A 15367-nucleotide genomic window follows, 5' to 3' on the forward strand; every position below is an offset into this window, starting at 1 on the left:
TCTTGGTGGGTGAACACAAACGATAACTCCTCCATCAAGATCTTTAATCTTCCCTTTCTCCCCTCCCCCCATGTAAGGAAAAAAATCCCACCTTCCCTTGATCTTCAAAAATACTATATTTGTATACTTACCACTTTTTTTTTTTTTTTTTTTGAGATAGTCTTGCTCTGTTGCCCAGGCTGGAGTACAATGGTACGATCTCAGCTCACCCCAAACTCCACCTCCTGAGTTCAAGCGATTCTCCTGCCTCAGCCTCCCGAGTAGCTGGGACTACAGGTGCGCACCACCGTACCTGGCTAACTTTTGTATTTTTAGTAGAAACGGGGTTTCACTATGTTGGCCAGGCTGATCTCGACCTCCTGACCTCGTGATCCACCCGCCTCAGCTTCCCAAAGTGCTGGGATTACAGGCGTGAACCACCGCGCCCAGTCACTTATTAACTTTTACCTCATATTTAGAGTATCCTCATGTCTAATCTTTTCTGTTATTAGACTGATGGCCTCTGTTAACATAGGACTTAGGTCATTGCCCTTTTTCGTCAATACTTAGCAAAACAGGGTTTCCCTATGTTACACAGACTGATCTTGAACTCCTGGGCTCAGGTGATCTTCCTACCTTGGCCTCCCAAAGTGCTGTGATTACAAACATGAGCGACTGCACTCAGCCAAGATTCTTTTTTTTTTTTTTTTTTTTTTGAGACGGAGTCTCACTCTGTAGCCAGACTGGAGTGCAGTGGCGCAATCTCGGCTCACTGCAGCCTTCACCTCTACAGTTCAGGCAATACTGCTGCCTCAGCCTACTGAGTAGCTGGTACTGCAGGTGCGTGCCACCATGCCCGGCTCTTTTTTTTTTTTTTTTTTTTTTGTATTTTTAGTAGAGACAGGGTTTCACCATGTTGGCCAGGATGGTCTCGAACTCCAAACCTCATGATCTGCCCATCTAGGCCTCCCAAAGTGCTGGGATTACAGGCGTGAACCACCATGCCCAGCCAAGATTCTTTACCTCTACAGGTCACCAATAATTGCTTGTTAAATTTTTACTGAATTAATTACTTTTTGGTACAGATGCTGATATGTTAGAAAGAGAAGACCAAATACAGGATAATTTGCTGCAATTGTTTCATAGATTTTTAGTAGAAATGAAACTCAAATTGTCAATCTTATATATTGTAGGTTTTCTTTAAAATCAAGTAATTTTATGCATTTTTTAATGTTTTGCTTTTTGGTATATATTTTTAAATTTTAGAATGTTTATAATTTAAAATATGGATTCCTTTCATGCCAGATTTTAAGTTGAACTCAGCTTTCTTGGACTTACACACTAGAATTAGCTCTCAGTACTGGCTTTATGTCCTGGAATCACATTCTAGCTGTAATTCAGAAAAGATGTGTTAAATACATTAGCAATGTGACATAAGACATGCATTTATATATGCACCAATGATAAACTCTTATATTGTGACAGCTCTCACAGAATGGGCTTGGGGATAATGGGGAATAATTTGTTTCAGCATCTATTTGACCTAAGCATTATATATTAATTTTTTGGAATAAAACTACACAAAACAAGGCTTGGCTAAAGCTTCTTGGCTGGTAGAAACACAGAGATAGAGTAAAAAAACATAGAGGAGTTAATACTTAGTATATATGAGACCAGTAGCTATTAAGAACAATCTGGATTATTCAAGAAAGGAAAAGTTTTTTAATTCACAAAATTAACAAAGTTCATTGAGCATCTATTATGTGTGGCACACACAAGGGCTTTCATTATTTCGCTATATTCAGATAAAAGCTTTCACTTCCTGCTTTATATTACATGTCTGGAGAGACTTAGTTTCTACCTAGAACTAAAGAACACTTAAATAATTTATTCCTAGGTACAGAGATTTATCCTCTAACTCCTATCAATCTTTCTCCATCAATCAGGCCAGTCCCTAACTAAACAGATGGGATTTTCAGCAAGCTCTGATGGCCAGCAGGCATAGTTGAGCCAAGAATGAAAATTAATTCCATAGACAATGACCTTCTTTTGAAAATGCTTACATAGTCAAGGTTTGCATTCAATCATTCAAGGAGGATGTATTCCACTTGATTTAAAAGAGGACTTTCCTTGTATTACTATATTGCTTGCTATTGAACAGGAACTCATAGGGAGGGTATTTGTCAGAAAACAGTGTTCTCTGCCTCTTTCCAAAGAATGAGGTGCAGGTCATTTAAAATACAATTTCTTCATTTGTAAAATAGGGTAGCAACATTTATCTCTTCTCTAACTGCAATGATAGTATTTGGTACATCAAGAACCACAGTAATTTGTCATGTATTTTGAGTACAGCAGACTTAGATATCTGTAGCATGTTTCAAATTGTCTGCAATTTATATATTGCAGGTTTTCTTTAAAATCAAGTAATTTTATACATTTTTAAATGTTACAATTTATTAACTTTATTTTAGTAGATTCTGAAATAACTTTTAAAAAATATAACTCCCTTTTTACATGCAAACAAACTAAAATTCAGCAATGTTAAGAGAGTTTACCCAAGGTAACATTTCAAGTAACTGCTAGAAAAAAGATTTAGAACTGTGTGTCCTGACTTCAAATTCAGAGCTCTCTTAACTCTTCCATCTCTCCCTCTCCAGGAAATGCTATCTATTGTCACAGTGTTCTCTCCAAATTGTTCAGTGTGTCTTGTAACCTTCTTTATAAATTCTACCAGTTTCAAACTAGACTTTTCTACCTCCAGCCAACAAAAGCCTCATAACCATATCACCTTCAAGGAAATCAGTCATCTACTCCAAAAGAAACTGACTTATAACCAAAAATAGCCCTTCATGGTTTTATCAGTGATTAAAGCAATTTTTACCTAGAAACATTTAGAATCAGGCACCAAACCATACTGCTCTACTTTTTAAACAATTTTTAATGAAATAAAACCATAAATGGTATCAATATAGCCTTCCAACTTTAGCTGAATATAACAACTAAGTTGGGATCTTTTCTCAACCTACAAAAGTAATTAATTCGCCACCTGGCTTCGTGCCTCAAAAGGATTAAATATAAAACATGAAAACTGCTTTCAGTTAAGGGGCAGTGAGATGAGATCACATGAGAACTTAGTAAAAGACGCGCAAAATCAAAGACAGCACATTGGCAGCAGGTCAGGGGGACCTGTTTAAGCACAGCTACTCTCATGGTTCAAACAATTGACATTTACGTAGATTTACAAATAAGCAGGCTCAGTCAAGAAAGTGTCCCCAGTTTCTACTTTTCAGAAACTACTGGGGAGAATTGTATTTACTCCAGAGTTTTGTCCTTATTGGCCACCAACAGGTTTTTAGAACTAAGTATCATTGGTATAAAGGAAGACAACACTATTCCCCTTCCCCCAAATTAAAAATAACTGTAGAAGACAGGTAAATGATTCACGTTCTCTAGAATCCTAAATTTCCTTTTTTAGCCCTTAAAAGGAGGATTCAGATCACATTCTTATTTGTTTCCTTCTTCCCACTGCACGTCTTGGCACATAACAGGCTTTCCAAAAAATATTTGATGTCAGAATCATCAGGGTTGTAAGCCAGAGTCATCCACAAATGAAATGTATCATTTGGTGAGCCAGTATAATAGAGTCAGGGATTAGACTCTGGAGTCAGACCGTCCAGGACAAATACTCACTCTGTTGCTTACTAGCTTTATGACCTAACTCATTATTAAAAAGGAATAAAAGTGTTAGGAATTCATTAAATAAAGCATGGTACATAATAAACTTAGTACAGTATCTAGCACATAGTAAGTGCTTAATAAACATTATCATTTACTGTTATTGTAATTGGTCTGGAATCCAGCAGGGTATTTATCAACTTTAATCATTATGTCTTTATGGCTCACAGAGAGAAATATGGGATGAATGATGGTTCTATTAGGTGAATACCAACTGGATAAGTGATGGTATGAAACATTGATGAAAAATGATTCAGGGAGTTTTCAGGAGCTATACCTCAGGGGTCTCTTTTTGGCCTCTTCTGATCAATATTTTTGTCGGTGTTTTGGTTAGTGATTTATCACATTTAAAGACTACCTAACATATCTTGTATAAAATGGCATCTAACATTACCCAATTCAGCCATTCTTAGCTTCTCTCTAAAGTATCTGTGAAAAAATAAACAAAATACCAAAAACTGAAGAGCAATGAATTGTGGAAATTTAAGAGGTGTTTGTACTATCAATACAACTTAAGAAGCTTCTACAGTAATGTATCACAGTCAATACTAGCCTAAAATATATTCATGTGATTCAATTTATTGATTGCCTACATGCACTCAACATTATTCTAGGATCTTGGGATTTATCAGTAAACAAAACAAATATCTCATCCAGATAGAGCATGGGGATAGAGAAAAATTAATCATAATAAATAAAATATAATATATGGTACGTTAAATTGTGTTAAGTGCTGTGAAATAAAATGGGAAGCAGAAGGAAATACTGGCAGAGGATGGGGGGTGCAGAATCAAACAGGTGGTCAGGGAAGGCCACCTCATTGAGAAGGTTAAATTTGAACCAAGGGCCAAAGAAAGCTTGAAGGGAGTGAGCAAGCTGACTGTGCAAACATCTGAGATGAAGGGGAAACATTCCAGGTAGAGAGCAGAACTGAAGTAAAGGCTCCAAGGTGGGAAGAAAGAAGGAAACAACGTCTCCTTTCACGTTTGTCCCTAAGTGGAAAAAGAAAAACTGAACAAAAGGAGTTTGTTTTGGAAAACAGGAATAATGTATATGTTGAGTAAGACAGTCAAAATCAAAAGTCAAAACAGAACAAACTGATTAAGATAAAATTTAATGGGCATAAATGTAAAGTATCCCAACTGAGTTGTTTTTTTTTTTAAAGCTATACCTAACTATAATATAGCAAAGATATAGCCTAACAACAGGATGTATCAAAGACTCTTGGGTTTTTAGCTGATTTTTAAAAGTCCAATTTGAGTCAACACTGGGAGTGGCTGCCAAAATGGCTATAATATTAAAATGTAATATCGCACACCAGGAAGTTAATATTTTGGTCCATCTACATAGTTGGTCAAATCCGGAGAGTATATTGATCAGTCTGTGTCCCACACTTAAAAATGTACTCAGAGGAATGCAAACATTGTTAGGAGACTAGTAGCCTGACATTGGAGAAAGAGATTATAAGACTAAAACTGAGACGGTAGAAAAGGAAAAGCATGGAGTATGAATAAGAAAATGTTTAAGTAGTCATTAGTACAGACATATAACACTTTCAGCCAGTTTTTCTTGCATAACCTTCACAATTTCCAGAGCAATTATTTGTTGCTGCCTTTGTTTTTCTGGGGTTTTTGTTTTGTTCTGTTGTGTGGGTTTTTTTTATTATCTCACTTTTTAGGCCAAAAATTGAGACTTAAAAGTTTTGCACATGTGCATAAGGAGGCAAGGAGGAGGATATTTACAGTAGTATTATTTCTTATACTGAAAAATGAATAGGATCTAAAGATCCATAAGTAGAAACATAGATAAGCAGAAAGGTTAAATGAATGAACCAGATCTATATAGAGCTATACAGGTCACAAAAGGTAAGCTGAGTGAAAAAAAAAACAAGTTGCAAAATGGTATATGCAATATGATGTCACGTATGAACATTTGCAAAACACAGATTATGTACACATTTATGTATACATCTATACATATATGCATGTATATATGTATATACATCTATACATATCTATATGTGTATATATATACACACATATATATATTTCTATGTTTGTGTTTCTTCTTTCAAGAATTGCATTCCTGTTTGTCATTTCACTGTCTCCTCTGTTCAGATCTACCTATTTGCTCTTTTCTGGGAACTTGGTGAAATCCTCACGAAGATGAGTCTTGTCCTGGGAGGAAACTAAATAGGAAGACCTATCTAGAAAAACTGTCAGCTGGATTTTCAACTTTATTTTTCTCATGTACCTTACCTATATATCTTTGCTTAGAATGCCCATTGCCATTGCCTGATAGATCCTTACCCAGTCTTTAAGATCCAATTTAAACCAATCTTCTAAAACACTTTCCTAATCACCCCTATTTAAAATTTATTTCTCCTTTCTCTTACTCTCTTAGCATCTTGCCTGACCACAATTTTAGCATGTCTTATAAAATGATTTATGTATATCTGTCTTTGCACAAAAATGACTACCCTTAGAGACCATGGCCTTTATCTTGCTTGTTATTGAATTCTTCCTTAGCATCACAGGAAGTGCTTAACAAACATTTGTTTATCTCAACTAAACTTTAGCCTTTATTGTCTGAAGGCTTTTTGATATCTTGACACCATGTTATGGAGCCAATGACTTTGTTTTCCATTGCCCTAAAACTAGCTTTGTGATCTGTACATTAGATCTAACTAAACCCTGCATCAATTGCTTGTCCTATTCTCTACCTTGGTAGATTTCTCCTTACTTTATATACCCATCAGCTCTTTCCTGAAATAACTCTTACCTCCACTGTTCTACTCTGTGGGTGTGTGCTTGCTTCCATGTGTGTGACTCTATGTTTCTTCTTTCAAACCAATTTTAATTATTTCCAATATTGAGAACTATAAACTTGTCATCAACAGGATTGCATTACGCCTAATTTTTTCAGTTACTTCAATGCTAATAAAAATTCACTATATACATTAGCAGATAATACAGCAAGAATCAATAAACTGCTTTTAAATGGATTTTTCCAATTAATTGCAGGATTAAAAAGCTATTGGAGTTGAAAGAAGTATTACTGGAGGCTCGGAGTTTTCTGAAAGACATTCTGAATTAGCAGATAAAGTGGAGCTTTCCTAGATAGCTAATTTACAAATGAATCAAGCTGAATAATATCTAACCCCAAAAGAAATTCACTTGTGTAATATAATTCTGATTTTTAACAGATATTTTCTTAGTAACCAGAACAACCAGTTCACATTGTATTTTTCTCTCACTCTTTCTAGGTTAATTTTTGTCCTTATTGAAGCACATCCTTTAGTAGTTCTTTCAGAAAAATTTGTGGGTGGTAAACTAACATAGTCTTTTAAAAAATGATTTATTTTGCCCTCCATTTTGGATGATACTTTTGCCCAAGAATATTATTCTCCTTGCCTTGTGGCTTTTATTACTAACAGAAATCTAATGTCACTTTAATCACCATTCCTTTGGCAGTAATCTGTCTTTTCCCTCCACTTATGTTTCAACATTTTCTATTTATAATTGTTACTCTCCATTTTTACTATGTATCTCTAAGTTTAAATGTATTTTTATCACCTAGTCATTGCATATGTATTTTTATTCTAAGAACTCAGCTCTTTTCTGTCTAGCTAAATTAATAGCCCTTAGCTTCATTGTTAGAACCTGTTAGAACAACCTGGATAGGTTTCTCTATTTCTAGAAAATTATCAGAGTCATCTCTTCAAATCTAATTTTTAAAATTATCCTAGATGACTACTAAACATAAATTAGAACATATCAGTCTGATGATCTGTTGCTCTTAACTGTTCTTTCTCTTGCTCTTAACTGTTCATATCTTTAATTATTCATCTCTCTTTTCTCCATATAGTGTGCTGGGTAAATTCCTATCTATTAACCATGCCTTATCCTCTATGTAGTGTTCTGAGTAAAGTCATCAATACTATCTTCCAATTTATTCATATATATATATATTTTTTTTCTTTTTTTTTTTTTGAGTTGGAGTCTCCCTCTGTCACCCAGGATGGAATGCAGTGGCACAGTCTCGGCTCACTGCAACCTCCACCTCCTGGGTTCAAGCGATTCTTCTGCCTCAGTCTCCTAAGTAGCTGAAGTTACAGATGTCCACCACCATGCCTGGCTAATTTTTGTATTTTTAGTAGAGATGGGGTTTCAATATGTTGGCCAGGCTAGTCTCAAACTCCTGACCTCAAGTGACCCACCCATCTCGGTCTCCCAAAGTGCTGGGATTACAGGAGTGAGCCACCTGGCCCGGCCAATTTAGAGTCTTGATATGTTTTATAATTTGGTTTGCAGATTCATTTTTAGTGGGAAGTGTTCTCCCTGTCTCCAGTCTACCCATTCTTTCCAATCTAGCAGTTTTGTGAACCCTCTGCATAACCTACTATTCAATAGTGGGAAACCAGTTTAGAAACTTTTGTTAGGGGCTTAGGGGTCCCACCTTGTGGTAATAATGAATGCATAGTTTTTCTCAGATCTTGCCTTTAAGCTAATCCAGATCCTTCTGCCTCTGCCCCAGTTTAATACAGCTCTAGGCAATTGTCATTAGCAACTCTTTATAGCCTCCTTCATAGGAAAGAGCCATGTAGCCCTTAATTTCAAGTGATATCCCTGGCTCTAGTGCTCTATCTTGTGTAAAGTTTTGTTCTTCCTGTACCTGACACCAACTCCTAAGAGTCCCACAGCTTTAGCATCTCTCAATACTTTGCCATTATGTTCTCTTTGTAGTCCATGAAACATGTCTCTTGAGCATGATTATGTCCTTTTAGTTTCTTTTTTTATGTTTCCTGTCACTTATAAGTATTTGTAGCTGGAGTCAGGGGAATGGTGCCTGATGTCTATGCCATCATCATTTACATTCTAGCTCTCCTTGAAGGAATTATGTGCATCTCACTGGAAACTTTCACTCTTTTTCTACTAGTCTAAATTGGGAATGTCACCTTACAAGATTTGAGTTCCTTCAAATGAGTCCAAGATGATGACCATTGTTCCTCAGATGGACGGAATTGGTCTGGTGCATGTTCATACACTCTTTAATCCCAGTTAAATACCTGAAAAGTATGTGTACTCTATTCTCTATTGACAATGGTGCACTAGCATCATTTCATACAATCATTTGGAACTTCCTGTCTGTTTAAATCCACTGAGTTAATAATAGATGGGTACATCCTCTCTGTCTTGAAATAACTTGACACTTCACAAGGTCTGGAAAACTGATTTTCTTGAACCTTGACTGAGTGGATTGGAGTGAGCACCTGGAGGGTTAGGTTCTCCTTTGTTTTCACCTGGTGAACTGACCATTACACAAGCAATCTATTCCCTTAGTGGAAACTGCAGAATATCTATGAGGCTACTTGAAAGGGCAGAATGGACACTTATCTTCAAGCTGTAACTGTGTTACAAAAATGCTGTTTTTACTTAGGTTATATGTTTACGCTGGTAGAGTTTTGAGTAGGCTAATGGAATGTGGCTGTGAGATACAGAATGTATTATAGAAAGAGTCAGTAATTGGCTGATAACACAGCAAGCTGGTAACCCATAGCAACAATCACCATTCTCAAATAGCAGTTTCAAAAATATTTAAGAATATAACCACCACTTTTTCAATACCATTTCTCCATAATATTTATATGGATTTATTTGTATAGCAAAGATGAAAAAGAGAAGAAGGTATTAATGGAGAACAAAGAAACAGATATAAATAGAGAACAGAAACAGATAATAAAAGCTCCAGTCAAGAATCTCCCACTTTTGACTTTCAGTAGCACTTCAAGTGCATCACATAATTTCTCTGTCTACAAAGTAGAAATGCTAATATTTGCCATATCTTCAACTGGTAAATACTCTTCGAACAACTAAAATTAAGACTCAACATCAACACAGTAGAGTGCTATTTTTACTAAGATTTTTCAAAGCTTTCTACACTTTTTATTCCATTTGAAAATAATTGCTTAATTACATGAAAAGACATGAACATCTGACCAAAATAAGATTTCACACCCTGTGGGAGAATTCACATAGAGCTGTCCCATGAATTTACAGAGGGAATAAATTGGACCTATAAACTTGGAGCCTGAGGTCAGGTTTATTCCAATCTAAAGCTTTTTCCAACTGTAAGGAAAATTTTAGCCTTGTTTTATGAGATGAAAAAGTCATCAAACATACTGCTCTTATACAACTGAGTGACTCAAAGTGCTATTTCTCTCAGCAATTATCATATGAGCTACAGGAATCAAGTGAATACAGGGGATGCTATGGGCCACTGTAAAAGGCCAGTGCTGATGTTTTAAATGAAATCACTGAGCACTGTCAACTGAATACTCGCATTATCAACAGTGCTAGCATGTGAAAAGGCACCATGTCTCTGGCTACCTATTTGTCATCAACGTGTGTTGGGAGTGGAGGAGGATGGGTTTAGAGTGGTTGCTTTCTCCACTTTTTTTTTTTACCATGCTTATTTTTAAAACATCTTCAAGGGTCATTAATGATTGGTGACTGTAAATTTGCCAAATTCAGTGGTCTTTCCTCAAACCTAATCTACTGTAATGTCTCTGAAGCATAAATGACACTCGTTTCAAAACACCTAATGCACCTGACCAGTAAGGACACAGCACCTGCCAGATACTTACCTCTGATAATCCTAGATCTACTCCTATGTTCCTACTATCATCTCTATGTTGAAGACTCCCAAAACTAAATGTCTAGCCCCAACCTCTCTGCAATCTTTACATTCCCATTTCTAAAAACCCCAATCTTTAAATTTACATTTCCAAAAGCTTTCACTGAAACAACCTATCAACTCAACATGTCTCTGAACACTCCACAGGGGAACCACCCATTAACTCTCCATTTAGTAACAGTGTTAAGTCTTCATGTAGTGCTTCTTATAATCAAATCTTCCCTTCTCGTTCTTGTTTTTTTTCTGTCTGTTGTTCACTACCTCCATTCAGGTCTCTGTTATTTTCACCAACACTACTACAGTCACCTCCTAACTGTTCTCAATAGCTCCTCTTTGCCAGCCTGATGAATTCAAAATCCCAGGAATATGGCTAGGATTCCCGTGTGCACACACACTTTCCCTGACTAGACTTGTCTACCTCAGCTCCTCCACACACTCTCAACATTCCTATGAAACCAAGCCACTTGTTAGTCCCTAAATCACTGATTGTCCCCTCTGACATTGCTGATGTCTATTGTTCCAGAGTTTCCATAATTGCCTCCTGTTATGGACTGAATCATGTCTCCCTGAAATTCATCTGTTGAAGCCCTAATCTCCAGTGTGACTATACTTGGTAACAGAGCCTTTAAAGAAGTAATTAAGGTTAAATAAAGTCATAAGTATTGGTCCCTTATCCAATATAACTAGTGTCTGTGTAAAAGGAAGAGACACTAGAAGTGTGCATGCACAGAAGACCGGCCATATGAGGACACAGTGAGAAGGCAGCCATAGCACAAGCCACAGAAGGAGGCTCACAAAGAAACCAAATCTGCTGGCACCCTGATCTTGGGCTTCCAGGCTCCAGAATTGTAAGAAGTAAGTTTCTGTTTTTTAAGCTACCCAGTCTGTGGTATTTTGTTTTGGAAGACCAAACAGACTCATATCCCACCTCTGCCATGAAATCCTTCTGAATGAACTGTCCCCTCTGTGGAGCCCTTTAACACTTTCTTCTGGACTGCTTTCATGGTACTCCCTTTTTTTTAAACTTGTTGTCTTACAGTAATTTTAGAAATAACAGAAAAGTTACAGAAATAGAGAGTTCTTAAACGTCCTTCACGCAGCTTCCTCTGTTAACATCTTACAAAACCAGGAAAGGAACATTCATACAATACTATCAACTACAACCTCATTCTAGTTTCACCACCTTTTTCTCTGATGTCCCTTCCTTGGTCCAGAGCAATACAGAAGCCCACATTACATTTGGTTGCCCGGCCTCCTTAGACTCCTTCACTCTGTGATACTTCCTGAGTCTCGTCTTGTTTTTCATGACCTTTACATTTCTGAAAAGTACTGGAGAGCTACTTTGTAGGCTGGCTCTCAGTTTGAGTGATGTTTTCTCATGATTCAACTGAGATTATGCACTCTTGACAAGAACACGACAGAAGTGAGGCTGTACCCTTCTCAGGATATCATAGTGATGGTGACCAGGAACATGGTGCTAATATGTCTTATTTGAGTTGATGGTAAACAGAATTCTTCACTGTATAATCACTATTTTCCTTTTATAATTAATAAAGAGCTGGTGGGAGATAATTTTAAATTATGCAAATATTCCATTTCTCATCAAACTTTTGCCCATGAATTTTAGTTTCCAACAATGAATCTTGCCTACAACAATTACTACTGCAGTGTATACCCAATGGTTATTATTTTATTTTTCTCACTTCTTTTACTTCATTAATTGGATTTCTTCTATAAGGAAGTGTTTTCCTTTCTCCTTCATTAATTTATTCAATTATTTAAATCAGTATGGACTCATGAATATTTATTTTATGAGTTATAATCCATCACTATCATTATTTACTTTGTTCCTCAAATTGTTTCAGCTCTGGCCTTTGGTTCTGGAGCTTCTTAAATTTGGCTACTTGTCCCTTTCTATCTTTAAAGCCAGCAATGGCTGATTAAGTCATTCTCACATTGCATCACTCTGACACTGACTATCCTACCTTCCTCTTTCACTTATAATGAGTTTTATTATTACATTGGACCCACACAGATAATCGAAAAGAACCTCGATTTTAAAGTGAGCTGATCAGCAATCTCAATTCCACCTGCAACTTTAATTCCTTCTTGCCGTGTAACATAACACACTCATGGGTTCTGGAAATTAGGACATGTATATTTTGAGAGGGGTGAGCATTCATCTGTCTCCCACAACACTTATGCTTCCATTCTAATCCAATACTTCAAGGCTCACTCTATCCTTCCCCTTTCTTTATTTGAAACTTCTTTCTCTGACAATGAGAAACCTGGCTCTCATTATCTATGACATATTTACTTATTTGCTCAATCCTTATATACACATTAGTTTCAGAATTGCTGCCCCATACCGTGAGAAAAAAAACTCAGTAACTATAATACAGTATTTGTGCACAGTTCTATTTGTTTAATCTCTGATATACAGCCAAAATGTTGTTTCCCAAAATTACTTAGGTTGGTCTTTCTCTTCCCTACCACCTTCACTGGGGTTACATCACTCAATTGCAGCACAATTAGGTCACTTGTTACTTCTCGTATTCCATTTGGAGGTCTCCCCACAGGAAGGTCAGTTCTAATGTATCTGTTGGGGGGAATTATATGAGGAACAAAAGGATTTTCATCCAAATACACTTTTACTAGAAAATCAGCAATGCCATATGTGCAAGCCAGGATTTCCTGTTGATAAATAAGAAACCAACTGCTCAACAACAGCTCAATAAATATGTCCTGCAGAGGTTTCAAACCAGTGGACAGCAGGCCAAATACAGCCAACAGACCATTTATTTGAAGTGCTATCTTCCAATATTAAGCCACCCTTTTTTACCTCAATAAAACCACTCATAAAATTACCAATTTTCACTCATTTCCTGAAAAATTAACATGATATTAATTGGCCCATGGTAAAAAGTAGCTGCCTCCTTCCAACAAATAATAAACTCTTTGATTTACCACCACTTCACACCAGGCTAGACCACTTCATTCCTGTTCTGCCTAGGCCCTATATGCATTTGAGTTTGTATCCACTGATAAAGAGTTTAGCATGGATGCTAATACAGGTGGAGAGCCCTCAAATCCAAGAAAATCAGAAATCGGAAACACTTTCAGTCCTAAGTATTTTTGAATAAGAGATACTCAACCTGCAGGTAACCAACTCAGTTTGGATTAACATTTTTAAAACGGTAGGTAATATTTGTTATTTTAGATGCCAGGAATTTTACTTAGTACTTTATATACATTACATCATTTAAAACTACAAAAAGCACTATGAATAGATAAAATCTTCCCATTTTACAAAAGAGAAAACTGAGGCCCCAAAGAAGTTAACTTGATTAAGGGCATACTGCTAAAAAGTGACACTTTGAACAGGGCTTCAAAGTACTTAAAGGTAACAGATCATGAAAAGAGGGGGAGCAATAATATAGAGATTAGAGAAGTCTGTGCATGAAAAGGTCAAAGAAAATCTAGAAAACAGAAAACTTGCAGAAAAATTAAATAGTACAGGAAAGAAAAAAAAAACAGAAGGACAGGATAATAAAGTTATAAGGACACTCAACAACAAGAGCAAAAAGGCAAGACTAGATACAAAGCACAAAGCAAAAAAGGCAAGACTAAAAAGGAAGCTAAGGAGGCAAAGACCCAAGGCAGCAGCAGCAGAGTGGGCACAGAACCACAGGCACCCTCAGCCCACACACTCACTGGACATAAAGTAATTCTCTAGCTTCCGTCACATTGCATTAAATCATTCTTGTTCAACTGATCTTCTTAGTATATCTGTTTCTAACTTCATCCACAGCAGTTGTGGATTGTCTGAAATAAATACTTTAGAATGTGGGTGAATGTCAACTGGTCCTGTTTAGCTGCCTTATATGCCTTAGTAAAATTCCGTCAGTACCATATAGAGTCCGAGTGCCAAATTGTACTCCTCAGTCATTCCCTTGAACCTATTCCCTTTTTGTTTCTAACCCTCCTGCTTCCAGTTTGTACTTACCTTTTTGTTTCATTATTGTTATTCTTTCTTTGTACTCATTAGTATGCTGCTAAAGATTTAACAGAAGTATTCAAAAGGGAAAGAGGGAGGAGGGTGAAAGAAGAAGGGAGAAAGGGAGAACAAGGAAAGAGAGAAGGAAGGGGGAACGTAGAGAAGGAAAGAAAGGAGAAAAGAAAGAAAGAAAATTTCTGGTTTGCTTGTAGCATTTGCCAATTCCCAGGGTGTAAATACTCCAGCCATGCTGATTTCAAGCTATCTTTGTGATGTCACCGAAAAAAGACTTGGGAAGAGATGTGCAGTAAAACATCACTTTATAGGATTTCCATCATACCTTACATATACAAAAGATATAGTAATAGTATAGATAATAGTAAAATGTAGAGAAAGAAATAGACACCAGTTTGAAGTATTTATTATTTTGTTTTTGTATTTAATCATACTTGATATTATTTGATTTTTCATAACAGCTCTGTTTTATAGTCAGCTAACAAAATACCTGAACATTTAACGATGGGTTCTCACTAGCCAGTGTCAGCCAGCTCAAGCACATCACTGCTTATAACTTCAAACTTCTAGAGGACATGAAACACATAGGTGGACTAAAGACCTTCTTTACTGTTTTTTACAATCAAGTTTAATTTTTTTTTTTTTTTTTTGGAGACTGAATCTCCCTCTGTCACCCAGACTGGAGTGGAGTGGTACAATCTCGGCTCACTGCAACCTCTGCCTCCTGGGTTCAAAGAATTCTCCTGCCTCAGCCTCCTGAGTAGCTGGGACTACAGGCACGCACCACCACGCCTGGCTAATTTTTGTATTTTTAGTAGAGACAGGGTTTCACCATTTTGGCCAGGCTGGTCTCGAACTCCTAACCTCACGTGATCCACCCACCTTGGCCTGCCAAAGTGCTGGGATTACAGGCGGGAGCCACCGCTCCCAGCCCTTATAATTAAT

Source organism: Macaca fascicularis, chromosome 12, assembly GCF_037993035.2.
Source record: "Macaca fascicularis isolate 582-1 chromosome 12, T2T-MFA8v1.1".
In the NCBI taxonomy this organism is placed as follows: Eukaryota; Metazoa; Chordata; class Mammalia; order Primates; family Cercopithecidae; genus Macaca; species Macaca fascicularis.